This window comes from Dermacentor variabilis, chromosome 3, assembly GCF_050947875.1.
Source record: "Dermacentor variabilis isolate Ectoservices chromosome 3, ASM5094787v1, whole genome shotgun sequence".
NCBI lineage: Eukaryota > Metazoa > Arthropoda > Arachnida > Ixodida > Ixodidae > Dermacentor > Dermacentor variabilis.
In genome coordinates, this window is record NC_134570.1 from 126,078,860 (window position 1) to 126,096,486 (window position 17,627).

A 17,627-nucleotide genomic window follows, 5' to 3' on the forward strand; every position below is an offset into this window, starting at 1 on the left:
ACGACTTCAGCAATATGAAGAAGTAGATGGTCTGAGAGTCTGTGCAGATATTTGTGCCGAAAAATCAATGATTGAAAGTGGAGGAAAAGAACTAGGAAATTTACCAACAAGTATGTGACCGGTATGGTGAGAAACATGGCAAAAAAAACGTGAAGCGGTAAGTAAGGGCGGCTGACACAATCTCATGGGTGGCAGCGTTGGGAAATACATCTGCTACGAGCAAGTACTTAGGAGAAAAAAAACGAAATCAAAAAAACAAACAATTCATGATAACTGAAAGTAAAGCTCTCTACTTTTCGAATCGAGATCTGGATGCCTATAAAACATGCACTCATAACGCGAGATACAAGGAAGAAGCATGAGCTTGCTGCGTTAATACTACGTAAATAATGGAGCAGCTTTTATTAGAATGTGACGATATATGCCAAGTGGTCGATTTGGGCACCTGTGGCCTCATTGAAGATCTTGGCTTCAGCGAAACTAAAGAAAAAGCAAAGATGTCCGCAACAACGATTAGTGAGACGCGGTACGAAGATCAGTGCAAAAAATGACGAAACGCCAAGCAGCGCAGGCGCACAAAAACAAAGTTCCCTATAGGGGTTCAGAAAATTTGGTGGTAGGTATTCTTTTTTTGATACGTAGGACATTAGACGATATATTAACGAGACCTTGTTGGTGCAACTGACCAGATGAGACCAGGCGTGTTCCAGATGACACGCCCATAGAATCCATCCATCCACGTATACCCGGCATCGCGGCGCCGACCGTGCGTGGGAAAGAACTAAATAACCAGAAAGCTCGCCTTTGCATATTCGCGGCTGCATGGTAATGAGAAAGTAAACGCTACTAGCGCAGAGAATAGATTATAATTGCGCTACATACGCATGAGCATGCAGCTATAAAACCAAGATGAGCTGAAGGCGTCCGTCGTACTCGCTAGTAGCCGGAAAGTCTTATTATGTGGTACAACTTTTTTTTTGGAATGTTAGGCGTAATTTTAGGAGACAAGAAGCGATCGGTGTGCATCAGAGAGCAAACGGGGATTGCCGATATTCTAATTGACATTAAGAGAAAAAAATGGAGCTGGGCAGGTCTTGTAATCCGTAGGTTATGTAACTGGTGAACCATTAAGGTTACAGAATGGGTGCCGAGGAAAGGGAAGCGCAGTAGAAGAGGGCAGACGAGTAGGTGGTGTGTTGAAATTACGAAATACGCAAGCGCTAGTTTCAATAGGTTGGTGCTGGACATGGGGTGATTGGAGAACGCTGGGAGAGGTCCACAGCAGGGAGATCGTACAGTGGACAGAAAATAGGTTCATTATGATGATGAGGAGGAGGAGAAGGAGGAAGACGAAGCTTTGTGCTGCCGCTCTTCCGCTTGCGCGCGTGTTTTGGGTGCGTGTGTGTGTATTGTAGCTTTCCTGATTAAAAATGACACAATATGACGTCAAGCATTGCTGTGGAACTGGCGTCAATCTTTCATATATTGCAACTTACTCCTTTTCTCCCCTCCCCAGGCTCCTGCTCTTCTTCATCTTCTATCCGAAGGTTCACACGGCTTCACCCTTTCAGGTTTCTTTTCCTAACCCCTCCTCGAGTAATAATTGAAAGCGTTTCCAATTGAAGGACATCCAACTGAGCCACGTCGACGGATGTACCAAACAGTCTTCAATATTCGTTTCTGACTGGCCGTCTGTCATAGAGCAAGGACCATAAAATTGGTCAGTGAAACCTGTTACTCCTTTCCTCACAAGAACGAGGTCGGTGACTTGAATGTCTGGAACGTCTGAGCGGTGTCTCTTGTCAAAACTTGCTTTTCATTCGTTTACAGTATCTCTGCTCCTGGGGGTTTCTGTTACCTCTACCTTATTAATCTTTAGATTTTCTAAGAGGTCTAACTCATGGTCCACGTGTAGAAAAGAGGTTGCTCCTGAAAGACCAAACTGTAGACTGCATCTCAACCCACTCGTTTGGGGGCGATTGTTACGTTTTACAGCCGCTTTTATACGGCGTTTCCATACGCCAGGGCGGCTATCGTACATCCTGATGTAGTGTTTCACATCTCTAATAGCATGCTCTGCAAGTCCCTATACCGAGGTACGGTATGGCGAAAAAAACTTGATCGATATATTGTGTTCTCGAGCACATCTAGCTAGTTTTTCAGCCTTGAACGCTGAATCGTTGGCACATACGGTCGCCCTGCTAGCCCTGAACATATCCCTTTCGTGGAGAGCGACGGCGCTATTCGCATGTCATTTTCCTCCCCATGCCGCTACCATCCTGCTGCATTCACCTATGCCCGGAAGAAAGGTTTGCATTTTTCTGACTATTTCTCGTCTCATATTTACCTCGGCAAACCCCAGGTATTAAACTTCAAAAGTCACGTTGGAGTGGAAAGGTATTATCATTGCATCCGGCGGATGCTTATATTTCACTTTGTTGACTTGAGAAATATGGCATCGATGCACTATGGGATGTAAGTGAACTGAGTGACTTCTTCCTTCATGTGAGGCCGCGTAAATACAAGTAGCATCTTGTCGGTGTGGCAAGATCCGTTGTGTCCCCCAGATTCTGGGGTAGCGTGGTACAAATAAAGCAGCCTGAAAACCAGCTATGGTGGGACTTGATATCGACCTTCACTAAAAATCAGTTTTTGAATGCCTTCTCACTATATCGCTTCATTGATTTTGTCTGACAGTTCTTCGTTGCATTTCGTCATCATCCTAGGCAAAGCTACTGCATCACTAAAAAGAGGTCCAGGTTGGTGGGAGATCTGGCAGTGAAGCTGCAGCTATTAGTTTACCCATCGGGTGATACGTCCTTTGGTTAGGTCATATTCAAGAGATGAGGGAGGTGATCGGTGAACCAAGAGAACTTTGTATATTCTAGGTACATAGGGAAGTAATGAATTGCTTCAAAGACTGCAAGTGCTTCCTTTCCAGTAGCAGGGTAGTTAACTTCAGACGGGTTGTGTGTGTAGCTGTAGTCACGACGGACTCTTTACTGCTTTTGGCAGTCCCATCAAAGATTTTTACCGTCAGAAGGAATTTTATTTGAAAGAACGCACTTTTCTTGATGTTAACATTGGTCTGTTTGAAGCTCAAGACATTTAATGCTTCGGGCAGGTTTTTCTGGTGCTCAGGCCTCAGTTCTGTGGATGACGATAATATCGTCTATGTACACGTCACAAAATACACCTAGGAGAGTCTTTTGGGCTTCGTTGATTACCTTGTGCAACAGTGCTGGCGAGTTTTTTCAGCCGAATGGAAGCCAGTTATACTCGTACAGATCGAAGCGCGTGATGAAAGCAGCAGTGTACATTTTTGTTTCTTCGTTAAGCGGGATATGCCAGAACCGTTGCACAAGTCAATAAGTGGCAAATTGCCACAACCACCTGTCTCACCTATAATCGTGTCTGTCTTCGGCATGGGAAATGCTACGAGTTCTGTGTGACGATTGAAATCCCAGTAGTCATTGCACAGTGTGAAAGCTCCGTTTTCGTTGGGCGCAATTGTTATGGGAGAGGTGAAGGGCGATACCGAACATCGGATTCATTCGGCGTCTAGCATCCGCTGCAATGATTTCTTCCATCGTATATTATCGCTCTCTTGACACGTTATAAGGCTGTTTGCGGATGACGGTCTTCTCAGTTAATTCAAAAGGGACCCTGTATGGTGTCGTTACTTGTGGATATCTGTATACGCCTTCTGTGTATACGAGTTCAGGGTAGCTCGCTGCAATATCCTCCGCGCACTTGACAGCTAGTAGGCCACCTTGCCTACCCTGCTCGTCCCTTGGTACTTCTACTAAAACAGCATCGTCCCAGTTTACGTTCACTCTCAGTTTATTTACATCTGTCCTGGATACCAGAAAGATGTACGTCATACACACACCATCGCCAATACTCCACTGTATGTTATGACTTTGGATCTCATTGCTTACTGAGGCCCTTTGATTATGCAATATGATTTTTCCATCATACCTATGTCTTCTCGGCCTCTTCTTTTACCACCACCTGCCTTTGCATGTTCCCTATACGTAGCGCAATGGTAGCACAATGCACCGTGGAAATACTACGAAGCCGTACCTGATTGCACCAAGGCATTTCCGCGGACACCTGGACCAGTCATGGTGCCACTCCTTGCCGTTCTTTGTCGTCTTTGACTGCCTAGTTTGACCGCGTACGCGCAGACGTAACTAAACTGCACTAGTCTGCATGAATGCTGCATTGTCGCGGTCTTTGCATCGCCTTATGTTTCTCTTTCTCCCGCGTGTCCACATGCGGTTGCTTTAGCACTTGTTTTGTTCAAAGACGAAAAAAAACTCTATCAATCTTACTTCATGGCATGTGCTTAGAAAATTGATATGATTCGATCATGATATAAATTTTGGAGATAGAGGTTACTTGACACATATTTGATCGCTTCGCATGGTCATAAAAATATGGTTGATCCGTATTTCGTAAGGATCGGTTATCGGTAGAACGAAAAAGTGAAACATGTCTTCACAGAAACTGTTGCGTGTTGATTGTACGCGAATAATTAAGTTGTAAGTAGCCATCGGCAGCACACTACAACTGCGCAGCAGGGATCCTCGACAATTGCCACAAAAGCGCAAGTTGTCGAACGACTTGCGGCCAGGAAACATCTTTCGGAGACACTGCATTGCACGCATCGGAGTACTGCGCAAATCCGTCATGAACCACAGGCGTTCGCAAACCGTACAACCGAAACCTAATGGTTTGTTAGCGAACCGCTTCGTCAACTCACTGTCCGCTGCAGCGAAAGACGCACGGTTTGCGAATCTGCTACCATGTTGCAGGTTCGCTTGGCGCGCAGCGTTTTGTTGGTGAGCGGGGTCAAGCTACCGAGTCGCTTCGGCGAAGGCACACGCATTTCCGTCAGGCTGCGCTGTGTCTCGGGCATCCAGTTGAGCTGCCAAGGCGTTCAACTTCAGGAATGCGAGTGCAAGAGTTCACAGCGTGCGCCCCGAACGGACGAAGATGTTCTGCTTCCCGCTGGCGTGTCCCTCGTCGTGCCAAAGCAAGATTCGCTCATCGACGTTGTTGCACTTCTGTGCGGCTTAGTGGAGCAGTTTTCTTAACTGGTGTCAACGCAAGTGAAGCAGTAGGCGGCGCGTAAGCACCGCTGACGCACGCTGAAGCTGTACTCGACAGCTGACGATGCTTCGCAGGCTAATCCGACGCGAAACACAAACTGTGCGCAGAAACTCCTCGTCATCTCCGCGTCTTCTCCTCAGCATAAGGCCTACAGCGCTTACATCAGACTACACCGCGTTGGAGCCTCAGTTTCGCTGAGACTAGCGAATTACTGTCGGCGGTCGTTAGTGTCATGATGCATTACTTTACTTCAGCGCTCCTGTATTGCAACGCCACCACTGCCAAGAGGGCATACAAATGTGCGCCACGTACGTTAACGCTTTGTTCCTGTATATTTCGTTCGCGCCAATGCGACATTCGTTACGTGACGTTCATTGTGGACCGCGGGATAATACATTTGGTGTTAAAATGCATTTTTGCGCCCCGTGAGTGATCGCAGCATTCCTGTCCAACATTTTTGAAATCAGAGGCGACGAATTTCTGGAGCTATCAGTATTAACATACATATCCAGAGCGAATGTAGTTTTAGAATTTGAGTACTGTGACAGTGATGGCAAGCAGCAGAAAGTCACAAACGCGAGCCAGTCGAACTGCATGTATGTAGTTTGACGTTTTAGCTCACTTACAATAACAATAGCATTAACAGTATTATTATTTATACCGGCATGTTTCGTCCCCTTAGTGTAAAAAAAAGCCACCTTTGTTTCATGCTTCATTTCCAGGACTATCTCTTGGCTTTATAGAACACTACTCCAGAGAAGGCAGTACTGGTAAGCTGTTCCATTTTTATGCAAGCGGTTTGATATAAAAGATTGTGTACACCCAATTTAAAGGGTGAATTGCTTGATCATAAGCTTTTAACACTTACGACGAACGCTTTTCCGTAGTACGACCAATAAGAAACGGCTAAAACGTAATTTATTTTATAAAGAGTATGAAGAAACGTGGTTCCCTTCTCCGAAACTTTTAGAACATTGGTCAACTTGAAAAAATTTAGTTATACTCTATCACCCTCATATACCTTTCACGCAGCGAATTTTGTCACCTCATTATAGGACGCTGCATACACTGAAGGACTTTACCGTAGCACGCAGTTGCCCGTGAGTCAAAGAACTCAGTGTCAATTTTTGTTAACCTAATCCTTTTTTTCTGCATCTCTCCTATTTTTCTCACCCCAGTTCCTGTCCCCACGCAGAGTAGCATGTCAGCGATGTTTGTACACCGGTCAAAAACTCTGCCTTTAATTAAAGGGTTCCCTCCCTCTCTCTCTGAAATTGTCGCGATAGCTATCATAATAAAGTTCACGCACATATTCCTCTGGAGGTGTCTAAATATGCATAATACTTGCGCTACTTGCTCATTTCCAAGCAGCTCGGTGGATTATCCATCATATGGAATTTGAGCAGATCAGTAGAAAAGCTTATCTATCCTTACGTGAAGTTATGAACTTTATTGGACATGAGCCGACCCTTATCAATTATCATCGGTCCTTATCAACCTTATCGATCCGACACTTATCAACCCTATTTGGCCCTTTTCATGTTCATAAGAATTACTTGGTACATTATAAGCCCTTCTCACTCATTAGCACCTTATTCATTCGTGTTTAGCCATTATCAACCGCGATGAAACCATATGACCCTTCATGACTCCTTACCATCCTTAACAACTTATTGAATGGCTATCTGTCAGTTTAGTGCGTCGAGACGCGCATGAGCCTTGATAGATGGGTGGTATTTCTGTCGTTGAAGGATCGCCCTAATTGAAGCCGCATCCCGCGATGCGCCTTCCCTCCCATGGACCTCCCTACTTGGCGCTTCGCCCTGCGCGACTCTCCAAGTCTGCTGCGCACATAGTCTTTGAGATAGCTTTTATCCCACCTTCACCAAACCCTTAAGCAAAGCCTTCATAGGAATTGTTCTCCATTAATATTTGTTTTCTACCATCAGTTCAGCATTTTCATTGTGTGCTCTTCTGTAAACGTAAGTGCTAAGGCCAGTCACTCTTCCGTCGGCTCTCGCGCACGTGCGACGCGAGAGTGTTGTGCTCACTCCGAGAGGTGTCAGGTCCAACAGGCCATGGTTCTACTTTTTAACGCGATAGCGTTAAGGAGCTCGTGTCGCAGAAAAGCCGGTGTCGTCGGCGTCGGTGTCGGGTGTCGGCGTCGGCGTCCGCGGCGTTGGCCGTGAGCGATAAATCATGGCAGGCACTCCATAAATAAAAAGCAACTTCTAAGATGGGCTGGGTGGGAATCGAACCAGGGTCTCCGGAGTGTGAGACGGAGACGCTACCACTCAGCCACGAGTTCGATGCTTGAAATCGGTACAAACGCGCTTTTAGTGAACGCGGTGTTGCCTTAAAAACGTGCCGTAGAATGTTATACTGCGGTGTATATCGGTAATTATGAGCACGTAACTTACAGAAGTCGCATTTACACGAATAGCGAAGTACCTTTCCGCTACATTTCTTCTGCGCTTACCGCACACGCAGAGCCATCTTGCGGCAAGCACAGAAGACCCCTCCTCTCAATGTACGGCGCTGCCCCGACAGGTGGCGCGCCATGCGCGCATTGGGGCTGTGCTGTGCGCGGACCGGTGCCAGGCGTGTTGCGGCCCCGACTCCCTCTCCCCTGGTTGCAGAATCAAGCGCCGTTCCTTTCTTTAGATTACTATCTGTCTATCTCTCTGCCCGTGCCGATCACGACGTTTGGCTGGCGTAGATCGTTTCCCCCTCCGAGACACCGAGTTCTTTGGTTCGTTCCGTTTGCTCAGGCGCACGTTTCGTTGCCGCGCAGAACGCTGCGTTGCTCGACGCTCTCCGTGTGATAGGTGGGCGCAAAGTCCGATGCGGGGCGCCTCGTAAGTGATCCCTGCGCCGTAGCGCTTTGTCATACACCCCTTGGCGGGTCGATGGGAACGCTGTCGCGTTCCACTCTTGAAGGCGAAGCTTAAGCGTCCTCCAATTTTTCAGCGGCGGACTACAACGTTATTCTGCCCCAAGTTAGAACTGGAAACGCTTGCATGAACACTATTTTCCTTCATTTTGATAGGTTTGCGAGGCTGTACCGAATGAGTGACTTCTAAAAGAAACTGAGCAACTACAAGTAGTCAGTGATGTCGCGTTGATAGGAGCCTGCCAGCTGAACCATTACTGCCAGCTAACGACCCATTCGAGGGCCGAAAAACAAGCGCTCCTATAAGCAGCAGAGACAGACCGTCGCTTTGTTGTCCCCGCCATGGGGATCATTGCCCCTTGCTGGAACCAAGGCGGCTCTCCGGCAGGGGCACCACCACTGCCACCCGACAAACCTGCTTTTACTCTTGAATAAAGCCATGACTCTCAACTCTCAACCTGTCAAAACGTGTATTACTTTCCTCCGCTATACCGAGCCCCGCATCAGCGGTGACCAAGGACATTTACGGTTTTTTTCGAACACTAGTCATGGGCGACGCTGCAACTACTTCTGCTGACTGATACGATGTCACAATTAGGTCTCTAGTCATGGCCGCAGCACTTAGACTTCCCAGATTTTGATCCAAGAACCCTCCAGTTTGTTTTCTGCAGGTAGAGGCCCATTTTCAACTTCTGTAAATTACTTCGCAGACAGCAAGGTACCTGCACGTCGTCGCGGCGCTACCCATTGACATCGCTGATGCCATAGGTGACTTGATAGTGGTTACGCCTTCGGCCACAGCATACAACAACCTGATTAGCATGGTGCTGCAGAGCCTAGATCCATCGCAACAGTGCAGGCTCCAATAGCTCCCCTCTGAGGACCTCGACGACCAATGACCGTCAAAACTTTTGCACCGATTGCGTAAGTTCCTGGGTGGCCACTCTGCAAACAAGACGAGGCTTCTAGTATCGCACGAGCAGTCCGGACGCATTGCACTGGCGGGTTCCGACGAGACGAGCCTCGATCGGCAAGCTACACTCGCTGGCCGTAGTGCGACTGCTCGTCCGCGGCACAGCTACCAATCGCCGCTGCGAGAGTCTCAGAGCCAGGAGACCAGCCCAAACGCCTGGAGGAAACAGTCGACCACCTTATCAGTGCAGTGGGAAAGCTCACGACGGGCGGTAACATTGGAGACCAACTTCGGCGCAACCATTCGCCTTCACAGTCTCGCAACCCACACACAGACTTGCCGCCGTAGTTATGCTGGTACCACCTTCATTATCGCAATCAAGCAAGTCGCTGCATCCAGCCCTGTTCGTGGACAGGGAACGCTCGGGCTAGTCACTAACGGCCCGAGCGCTAACGAGTCACAAACGAGTCACTAACGCCACCGTCATGATAGTGTCGGGGTCATTCCACAGTCGTTACAACATTGTCATTATGACGTCGTCGTCATAAAATTGTTATTATTCCAGCGTCGTTGCATTGCCGTCACGTGGTCATCGTCACTCCCTCGTTGTAATATCATCGTCGTCATGGCATTGGATAATGATTTTGTCACCACGGCGTCGTCATTCCCGTCATACCGCCATCGTCATTTCATCTATGCCAGGCCTTCTTCGTCATTCCATCTGAGGCATGTAATTTTCATTGCGTCATCATCATACAACCGTCTTTATTTCGTAGTTATTGTTCCATCGTCGGCATTTAGTTCTGGTAATTTCACCGTCGACATCCCGTTCTAGTCATACTGTCATCGTCACGCAGGTCAGCGTCATTCAAATGTATTCCTAAATGCGAATCATTGTCATTGCCTCGGCTTCATGCTATATATGTCATGCGTCAAGCTCGCATTTTCGTGCTTGAAATGTTAATCGAGGTACCTGTCGGTAAAGAATGCGCCCAACTTGGCCGTGTGATCTATACTTGCATATGATTGCTAACCAAGAACAGTATTTTTCCTAATTATTCGCGAACAATTCACCTAAATTAATTCTATGGCACGTGGGAACAGCATTACTTTAATACATGCTCGAGACCTTTGGCACGGTACGTTGCACTCAAGTATGTGCGAAGGCCAGGCGGACGTTACCTTTCATAAAATATTCAAAGCTGTACATAGTAAAGTTATTCTAGGTATAAATGTGGTTAATATTACCACAATAACCTCTTTTGAGCTGCTATAGTCTTGCTTGACTTTCCTAATTCTGATTATCGCCATTCGCTCTCGTTCTGTTTCCTTTTCAGTTTGCTTACCCAAATGCAAAGTGGCTGCTTAGGGGACAAGTTGAAGGGACTGGGTTTCTTTTCTTCCAATTCTCTCTGTGTGCAAATTGCACTAGATGGAGTTTGCGATAACGTTAAGACTTTTCTTTTTCATGAACTCCTTTACATTTGACAGCCGGGACACTAAACGTTTTGCATTTGCAGATAATTCGCATGAAATATTTCTGCCAGCATCTGGTCACTGGACGGCAGAAACTTTATATATGCACTCCGCCTGCACAGAAGGTAAGTGCCCTTGTACTCTAAGACATTGTGGCGCCAGGCACTCTAAACAGCGAAACTGCAGGCCTTCACCAAGCAATATCATTAAACGACGATGATTCCCAACATCTCCAGACTTCGCCTAGACGTTGGTTTAAAAGTAAAGCATCTATGTAGTTGTCGAGGATAACCGATATGTGTTGCGCTTGAGTAGATGTGAACAATCATTCCTATCACGGGAAAGCTAAGCTACCCCTGCAAATGGGCTTGTAATAGTTACGTCTCAGCTCAAAGATTTTTGCCGACAGCTGGTACTACCCTATGGTTACTGCTAGGCTTTCCATTCCTATACATGTTAAGAGCAGCTTGTTATGGGCATGTGCTAGTGGTGTTCTTGTCATTCTGCCAAAGGCCAGTAATTTTTGATCGATATTCTTTTTGCCTGCTCTCCACAATTTTTCTTCTTGGTTATATTTTTAAATGGTTCTTCGTTTTGTACAACGTAGCGGGAAGCATAGTTAGCACCCAAGCACTGTCGTGGCTGGAGTTACCGCATACGGCTCCCATGGGGAAACAGAGTAACGCGAAGGTTCGCCATTGCCATCCGATATTGCGCGGTAAAACTACCTCTAGTTCGCACTGGTTCTACGTTCCACCCCCCAACCAAGGCAGTCATCCCATAAATTTTCTTTATTGCAAGGGAAGGGATAAATGTTTCTTTCAGGCTACTGTTGAAGATAATTTGATGGGGTTGGTATATATGAAGGATGCTGGTTAAATCTGGAAACTTCATGAAGTGGATCTTCTATCGAAGCCATAATTTTTTTTACAACTATAAATAAAATTTACCACCTTCCAAAAAGTACAAGTTTGCAACTTCGTAATCAAGCAATTGAAATAAATATGAGGATTCTGCAACACACATTTAATAATAGCTCTATGACAGGCAGACTTGAATATTCGTCGCTTTATACTATTCCATTCTTTCCGTTTAACACCTTTGAAGTTTTGAACGTTCTAGGTGAACATTTACGTTCTCTATAATTTCTCTGCTTTAAATTCTCTAATAAAGCCACATTGGAAAGCTGCGACATCTCTCTTTGTACAACGTTCAGAATTTGTAATAGGCTTAATTCTATTGTTTTAAGACACCAATTTTCAACAATTCATGAAAAATATGTCAAATCCTAAATTTTCATTCTGCTTGCTAGGCTCACAAGAAGTTAGATTTCTCTTTCAAATACAATTAATTTCATTCCCATTTGTCTAACTATTGTCTTATTAAAGCATTTCAAGAAATTACATGTGTTTGAACAGGGGAATAATAGTTGCCCCCGAGCTGAAGCTTCATTTTAAGAATAACTACATTTATTAATGCTAAAATTATTCTTAAATTCTGCCTTTCCTAAGTGAAGGACCATGACCAGCAAGGCTCCTGTAGAAGTTATTCAGTTAATCCGGCGTTCCAATCAGCGGAGTGTTTGTTTTAGCTTACTGATCAGGCAAGTGCTAAAATTTAGCTCTCAAGGAGGTGTAAAAACGTCATGCGACACGTCATTTCAAGATTTAATCCAGCAAAACATCGTGTTTCATACCAAAAGTCACAGTTGACAGCATAGTAGAAAGAAGGATCTCAATGGAAGCCCTTGCGTTTGCTTTCACAATTTCTTGCCGGGTAAGTTGCGTATTTAGAGTGGAATATGGCATGCATCGCTGTGTACTGTGGCTCCAGACATTGCTGAAAAGTGCAATGGCAAGCTGGAAGCACCAAATTTCTGCGGTTTCTTGCAACTGTTCTATAAGAAAGCGAAATTAGGTAGTACTGTTGTTTAACACAGCGAAGAACTGAGCAACAATTTGACCACCTGGGGTACATAAATAAGCACATTTCTTGTATTCCGCCTCCGTCGCAGGCCTCCGTGGGGGTCTGCAGTAAATCAATATTTGATTCCATAGACCACACACGCAAGAGAAACCAAATTTTCATTTCGCCAGAGCAAAGCTGTGCAGCAGAATGCAATCGCACCACGCAAGCAGCAGTTGCCTTCGCACCTGATTCTCAAAAGTCTTGCGCGAAGAGGCTCACAACGCCTTCCCGGCATCGCACCTTGATAGTGGACGAGATGACACGGAAAGAAATGTGTCGGCGTTTCTCTGCCTCGAAAGAAAGAGCTACATAAATTTAGCTGTGCGTTGACTGTCCGTTGCGCTCATACTATTTTGTGCACCAAGGAGTGATATACAGACAGATGTATAGCAAGAACGCTTCAGGAGGGACAAACTATGCTTATGCCACACTAGCCACCAGTGCAAGCTCGAACGCGGGTAATGCTCCGCTAGAGCGCTTAGCGGAGCTTGACGGTGCCTACCCTTGGCTACGGCGCTTTTGAAAGCAAATGTACGGCACATGCATAAACGGAGGCCTATTCTCCGCAATTCGGATGCCAAACGCGATGGCGCAAATAGCATTCTCGAGTCCGTGTAATTGAGGTCATTATAAATTGCAGTGAGAATGCGAACTTACACAAGAACATGGCGGCCGTACGCAATCTCGTGTTGAAACGTGTCATTTTGTCACCCCCCCCCCTCCGCCCACACTTGCAGCTTAAGTTATTACAACCGGACCGTGTTCCCCGCTAGAGGGAAGAATCCTCACACTCTTCAGAGGTTAGCCTAAATAGTCTTGCATTTCTTGGGACTGCATTGTGAGTAACTCTAATCGTGGCAATTGTTTAGCATGCGTTTTATTATCCCGTTGCGAGAGAAAGAGCGTGATTGTGAAGCGCAAGAGGTGCTATTTTCTGCAGCCCGTGTGTCGTTGTCTAAGCACCGTGTGTTCGGGTCGTGGTATCGGGAGGAGGGTGCGAGCCAACAGTCCGCTGAATCATTTTTTACGAGTAGTTGGGCGACTTCAAGAGATGCAATTACACAAGACACTAAATTGCAAAAAAAAATGATTGGTTGTACTCCACACATTATGAACGGTGAAAGAAAAGAACCGATATAGAGCAGCTTGACTGTTAAATGAAGCATACAAATCTGCATGCGCCTTGCACTACAAGCATCATTCTACCTATGCGCGGCAGATAATATATAAGACTAACCGGTAGGTGAAATAACATTCGCTTGCGTGAGCATGAGTGTTCCCTGGGGGTGCTGGAGGTTCGAACTGGGTCAGTCATTGCCATAGCTGCTTCGGTGCTCTCCTTTTTTTATGAAATACTGATATTTCTGTCAGAAAAAATGGTAAGCTGGAAAGAGGGATTGCAGAGACAGTTGCCATGCCACACTTAATGGGTGGTGATTGCGTTAGCTCGCCGTCATTTGCAGTTTCTCAGAAAAAAACTTGTTTCTTTCCGTGAGATGTGCACGTGTTCTGTGCCTCAGAAGTCTGCAGCGATTATCTTTGCATTTGTTTCGCACGCCGGTTGAAGATCGCTCTGTGTTTTATTTGTATTTTCGTTGATTTTAGAGTACGCACGTGTGTCAGATCTATATATAAACTCTGCGTTCATCTCATTAAATCATGAGATGTCCGTACCGCTTCCCGTTGTCCCTTTCTTTGTCTCGTGTGTTCCTTGCGGTAACTTCTAAAATAATGAACCACGAACTGGCCTACACCTACATTATGCTCTATTTCATTCATTACCACATCACAAACTGGTTGTCACCGTAAAAGAATGCATTTGCAGTAATGGTTCTCTAATCTCTCAAAAATCTTCCTGCGTTTCTGTAGGAAACATTTTACAACTTATATCTCTTTACTTGAAGTCGATATACATTCATTGAAATGGAAAGCCTTACCTTGACAAAAAAGTTATTTGTTTCAGATTGGGCATAACATTGATTCTCAGTTATGTGTCTCTGCCGAAATTAGACAAAACAATGCCTGATTACTTCCAATACGAAGGAGTGTTCAAAATCTAGAGATACGTCGATAACTATTTATTTCAATTGACAAAGTTTCAGATGCGATGCAGACGAAGGATCCTAATGTTGTCGGTTAATTTAGGGACTGTTTCATACCTTCTGAATTTACGTGTGAGCTACCCACTCAAAGCACTCTTGAATTCCTTGACGTTGAGTAAGTTTTTCACCCAGACCCTACGCGTTGGTGTTACACACCTTGAAGCCATAAGCAAGTTATTCCGTACGCATCCGCGCATTCCAAACTTGTTAAAAGATGAATCATTATTCTTTGTTTTTTAAATTCTTTCAAGCAATCTCCGACAGAGTGTTGGATATTATCATTGCTGACCATGGTTAAGCTGTTGTGTTCAGATCACTTACTTCTTCATGATCTTCTTGGCACGCTCGTTCGAGTGATATTAGGTGACGAAATTTGATACCATGCGCAAATTACTGCATTTTAGAGAGTCTGAAGATTTACGCTGCCGTCATGTCTACCTTGATTTGTAAAATTCTCTTAGATTGTATTAGCAACTTTCGCAATCATTTGGTAGTGATGTATCCATCGATAACGCGCGCCATCCTGGAAATTTTTACAGCAAAAAAATACGTACTATGAAGATGAAAACAAATCAAAACCAACGCTTACTATAGAATCTAGTTTAAGTACTTTATAGCCTTGTCGCACAGGCAAACATAAAGTGCCATTTGAGCGAATGCACTCCTACACTTGCCTCATTCGCAGGCTGTCATACGGGAACGCTTATTGACACTTACGGCAGAGCGCACTGGTCAGCGTATGTGTTCGGCGAGAATACTTCACGGCGACGAAGTGTGTAGCCTCGTTAGCTACGAGTAAATAACTATTGTAATTTTGAGAGTATAGTCAGGAGTAACTTTCGATAACATTTATTTTAAATTGCTAATGTTACAAGGTAGTAAAATGCGTCACAGTGAAAAAAAAGAGAAAACAGCGAAAAAGCTACTCGCTCGCGCGATCTTTATGTCCACGCCGGGTAATGGCCGCGTTGTTGTTTGACGGAACGCGTCGTTTCGGCTGGTAGTCGTCAAGCGCTGTCTTTTCTTGGCTCGAGATAATCTAATTGAGGCTACAGTGACTCACTTCATTTGTACTTGAATTAATGCTAAATGTTCTTTCTTAAAATAACAAATTGTATTTGTGCACATATTTTTATATTAACAAATATCTGCCTCGTCTTCTGACTCGAGATCGCCACCGCCACCAACTAGAAACAACCCTTTTCTTTCTCGTGTAGTAGCGCGCCGTCAAAGTTGCACTCCGCGTGCTGAAGTGCACTTACTCAAAGGGCACTTTAATTTGCCCGTATGACGGGGGTATTTCAAATGAGCTTGGTCAGATTATAAGGAAAGGTAACAAAAATTATTACAGTATTAGGCTCATCCAACATGGCTCTAATGTAAAGCAAGTATGGAAGCTGGTGCGGGTAGTTACGGGTATAGGTGAGGAAATAAAAATATTACCCTTGATTGCCCAACAGAAAACACGGCTAATTCTTGCAATACCTTTTCTTCTAATATCGGTAAAGATCCTCCTCTTCACTCTCCCTCAGCTTCTTTCCATCCTAGGCCTATAATAAAGTACAATATTTAGGGAAATTTAGGGAAATTATTTCAGAAACCTCGCGCTCACTTGTAATGAAGCGCTAGGACATGACAGTATCGGAACGCGGGTACTGAAAAACAACAATGATCCGCTTCGATTGCCAGTGTGTCACGTCAGAAATAACGCCCTAGACAATGCTTTTTAACCACACGCCCCCAAATTTGCAAGAGTAGCCTCTGCATACAGATCTGGGAACCAAGAGAACTGAAGTTGTTATCGGCTAATCTTAGTAGTCAGCATTCTCATTGCAGTTTTTCAAAAAAAGAAGATTCTCAATGGTAATAAAATAATATGTCCTGAGCAGCACGGTACTGCAATCAGAAGGTCAGCATCCATAGCTGCCATTACTCTGTCCAACTTAGCGAACTGAGTCCTTGATTACAACAAAACAGCCATCGGCGTTCTTGTGGATGCACAAAAAGCATTTGATGTGGTCTCGAATTCTATAATACTAAGAAAGTTTGAATGCCATGGTTTTCCTAACAAGACACCTGAACATTTTTATGGTATTTTGCAGACCACGTGTTTTAATAGCTTACTTCGTCAGTCGGGCAAATAGTAAGAAAATGCAAGCTGCTGACATTTATAGGCTTACACTTTCCTCAGAGCGTGTTTGCCTTAGTTAAGGTGTTTAATTGCAAACAATTTGCATCACGCTAGCCAACTAATCTCTGCAATAGTTGGTTACTATTACACAAAAATTCTGTAAAATTTGACGTGGTATTAGTAGTAGTAGTAGTAAACTACTTTATTACGGTCCTGAGGAGCTAGCCAAGGGGCCTGCTTAGTAGGTCTCTACACAGTAGTTGGATAGTCCCATGTAAGAACAAGTAATGCCTCTCGGCTCGTTCACGGACCGTCTGGACATCCAGGAGCTGGACGTCTTGTCTCGGGTCTGTGATGACCTTCGTCCAGTCTTCTTCTCGGTTAAAATCCTGTAACACTGTGCACTGCCAAAGCTTGTGACTAAATGAGCAAATTTCAGTGCCACAGTTTGGGCAGAATGGAAGAATTCGGGGTTGAGCATGTTCAGAAAGGCCTTAGAGGGGTAGGAGCCCGTCTGGAGCATTCGGAGCGTGCTAGCTTGTGACCTGTTGAGGTTAGGATTGGGGAAGGGAAACCTTTGCCTATTCCCTCTGTAATAAGATGTTACTTAGTGAAAAGTAACAAGAGGATCACTGTGGACGAGCTCTCCGGAACTCACCCGAGACACTATCCCGTTGCGACATATGAGACCTCGCGCACGGTCGTGGGCTATCTCATTGCGGTTCAGGTTACCCGGTAATACGTGTGGTTCAATGTGAGCTGGGAACCAGACTATGTGATTGATAATGTCAAAGAGGCGTTGGCCGTTCAGAATCCTGGCTGCTTCTGTGGCTATCAATCGCGATGCCAACGCAATAACGGCTTCTCGGGAGTCCGCGGCAATAGAAATATTTTTTTAAAGGACCAAGCTGCATCTACTGTTTTTCGAGTAAGTGCCCAACTGGCTCCAGAGAGCATTGGGTTTTACGCTTACCTACTATCGTACGCAGGAAAGCTTTAAATGAAAAATGCGTCGTCTCGATATCT